The sequence below is a fragment of the Sus scrofa genome, chromosome 6, assembly GCF_000003025.6.
Source record: "Sus scrofa isolate TJ Tabasco breed Duroc chromosome 6, Sscrofa11.1, whole genome shotgun sequence".
Lineage (NCBI taxonomy): Eukaryota > Metazoa > Chordata > Mammalia > Artiodactyla > Suidae > Sus > Sus scrofa.
In genome coordinates, this window is record NC_010448.4 from 111884079 (window position 1) to 111887743 (window position 3665).

Below are 3665 nucleotides of genomic sequence, written 5' to 3' on the forward strand. Positions count from 1 at the left end.
ACAGACCGCATGTCCTCTGCCTGCCTCTTGTTTGTGGAAAAGGTGTAGTCCCCCAGGCCTCCTCTAAGTTGCAGAAGCTTGACTTAAGAATTAATATTTGTAAATCTATTCTAAGTTGTGTCTGATCCTGCTGAGTAGCATTGAGAACTATGTATAGATACTCATGTTGCAACACAACAAAGGGTGGGGAAAAACAATGTAAATGTAATGTATACATGTAAGGATAACTTGATCCCCTTGCTGTACAGTGGGAAAATAAAAAAAAAAAGAATTAATATTTGAAAAGATATGAATATGCAGTAATGAAAGTAGCGGTTGGGCCAGGAGAACTAGTAGCAATGTAAATAGTAAATCAGCCATAGGGCAGTCACAGAATCTTTAGTTCCTTCCTGAAGTACATAGATAGTACCTGAGGCACATTCTTGAGTTTTACAGCTACCAAAGCCTCCACCAAGTGGAAGTTAATGACATGATGATAATGAGCACATAGCCCCCAGACCAGCTGGAGTCTGAGGATCAATAACATTAACCCCTGTGACACTACCCTGTTACCTCACCATCAACCAGTCAGAGAACTGCGCACACATCCTGCAACCTCCCTCCCTCACGTTACCCTTAAAAATGTTTCCTTAAAATGCATCAAGGAGTTCTGGTTTGTTGAAATTTAGCTTCCTTGCACTTCTTGTCTGGCACCTTACAATAAACACTGCACTTTCTTTCACCACAACCCAGTGATGGTGTCAGTAGCTTAGCTTTGTTGCTCACAGGTGAGCAGACCCAAGTTTGGCTCAGTAACAGTGATGGTTGTCCAGTATTAGTGGATTGTTATGAACCTTAAAGAATCTTACACTGCAAAGCTTGTAGAACAATGTATAGCACACATGGGATGCTTAATATACATATTTGTTAAATCAATAAAAAATATGTCAAGTCCCACTGTTGGGAAATAATTTCTCTATCCTATGTTAAAAAGCAGATCATTGAGAAGTATCATCCAAATATCTGCCTAGGTACCAACTCTCATTAGAAGATTTCATTTCACTTAGTAAACATCAAGTGTACTGAGTACATACCATAAATGCTCTTTGGTTTTGAGATGTGGAGGAGGGAGAAAAGCAACATTCCTGATTTAAAAATCTCATAGAGGGACAGAAATACATAGAGAAATTGAATGACAAAACCTACTAAATTAGTCAATGGAAAGAACTGTAATAGAGCTATAAAGGGCATTATGAGAGCATAGTAGAGGGGCCCACAGAGGCTTCCTGACTTAGCCAAAAAAATGCTTCACAGAAGAAACGACATGTTAGGTGTGTGCTAAAGAGATTGGGAGGCATTCTGCCAAAGGAAACAGCATGACTGGAAGCTCCATGATGATCACCACTCTGTATTTTTTGCCCAGCATAATCTTGGAACAAATGTTTTTGGAGTGAACGGACACATGAACAAAGAATGAAAAGAATGAATGAGAACGTTTGGAATATGTGATAAATCATGGAACCAAATGCAAAACAACTCCTACTTAAATAAATCAGACAGTCCACCATCACCGTCCAACACTAACATCTATCACCACCATCTACCACCACCAACCATCACCATTATCCATCGCCAGCATCACCAACAACCATCATCACAAGACACCACCACCAAACATCACCATCATACGTCACCATCCATTATCACTATCCACCATCACCATTCATCACCACCATCTACCACCATACCTTTCCCCAATTCCTGTATAGAGGTAAGTGGTAACTAAGCTTTGTCCCAGCTCTGGTAAGCTTCCCCATGTGAATGTGCCATCTTCGAGGATAGGGACAATGTCCTATTAGGTTTTGCCATCCGTGCAAAGTGAAATATCTGTCACATGTTGAGCATGTAATGTTGAGTAAATCAATAAACAAATGAGCAACTTGTCAGAAAGAGTTCTTGCATTCTAGAATTCCAAGTAGGAGTTGAGAATCTAACATTCATTCTAGAGTGAGATTGCATTTAATTATACAGCAGAATAAGAAAAATATGCTAATAAATGACACATGGTGAGGTACTGGAACTTCTGTATGTGTTAACTGTGTGTGTGCACATGCATGCGTATGTGTTAATAAAGCAGCAGTAATTATTGAAATGCTAAGTTTAAATGGAGTGGAAAGCATGGTTGTGTTCTAAAATACTGCAAAATGATGTATTATGTAAAAACAAAAGCAAGAGCCAAACAAAAAACTAGACTTTGTGTCCTTAAGTAAAGTTCAACTTGAGGCATACAAGAGAAAACATAAAAATTCATAACACAGTTTTGATGTTGCATGGGAGTTTTTGTTAGCTTTTGAACAAAGTTGCTAGAGGAATTTCTCATTATATCTCCAGCTGTGGAGGTTTTCAGGGAAATAAACAATCATTGGCCTGCCCTTCAAACATGCAATACGTGGAGCCCAGAGACAGAGTGGGTTTATCTTTTGCCACCTTAAATCATGTAAGGTGACACCTCAAGTGACTTGATGTATGAGACTGGAGAGAGTGTAATAGTGTGAAGTCCCCAAAGACAGGAAAACTGCACAATATAGCTTTTCCAAGTCCGCAAACTTACCATGGCTCACTTCTTAAAGGCATTCTGCACACCTAATATGTGTCCCCATGGAAAGAAATGTTTATTAGTGTCAAGGCTGTGGAGTAGTGTATGATCATAACATAGGGTGTATTCTTTATGAATTTAAGCTTCTGTTATACATGTGTCCTACCTTCCTAAATGGATTATAAATTACATGAGGTCTCCTTGCTCCCAGTATTTATTTACCCTGTTTATCTATTATGAACATGGTAACCACAGTTTTATATACATATATACACACACATATATATGTCTCTCTCTCTCTCTCTCTCTCTCTATATATATATATATATATATATATATATATGTATATATATATATATATCTTGCTAAAAATTTCCAGTGACTTTCCCCACAGTCCTTAGATTCCAAATGCCACACCATCGCTTGTTCTTAGTTTTCTTGAACTGCTGTAACAAAATATCATACACCAGTGGACTAAACAACAGACCCTTATTTCTCACAGTTTGAGAGGCCAGGAAATCCAAGATTAATTTGCTGACAGATTCAGTGTCTGGTGAGAACCTGCCTCCTGCCTTGTAGACAGCTGATTCCTGCTGTGTCCTCTCAAGGCCTTTCCTTGGTGTGTGCTAGTGGAGAGACCTTCTCTTCTTCAAGGGCACGATTTCCATGATGGGGCCCCACTCTCATACTTAATCTACACTTAATTACCTCCCAAAGGCCCCATTTCCAAACTCCATCACACTGGGGGCTAGAGACTCAACATATGAATTTGGAGGGTACATAAACATGGAGCCCAGAACAACCTGCAAAACATTCTAGTCCTTCTCTCAGAGCCGATCTTCTCCTCTCCTACCACACTGGACCTCTTTCTGTTCTTTTTTTTTTTTTGTCTTTTTGCCATTTCTTGGGCCGCTCCTATGGCACATGGAGGTTCCCAGGTTAGGGGTTGAGTCGGAGCTGTAGCCACCGGCCTACGCCAGAGCCACAGCAACGCGGGATCCGAGCTGCCTCTGCAACCTACACCACAGCTTATGGCAACGCCGGATCCTTAACCCACTGAGCAAGGTCAGGGATCAAACCCTCAACCTCG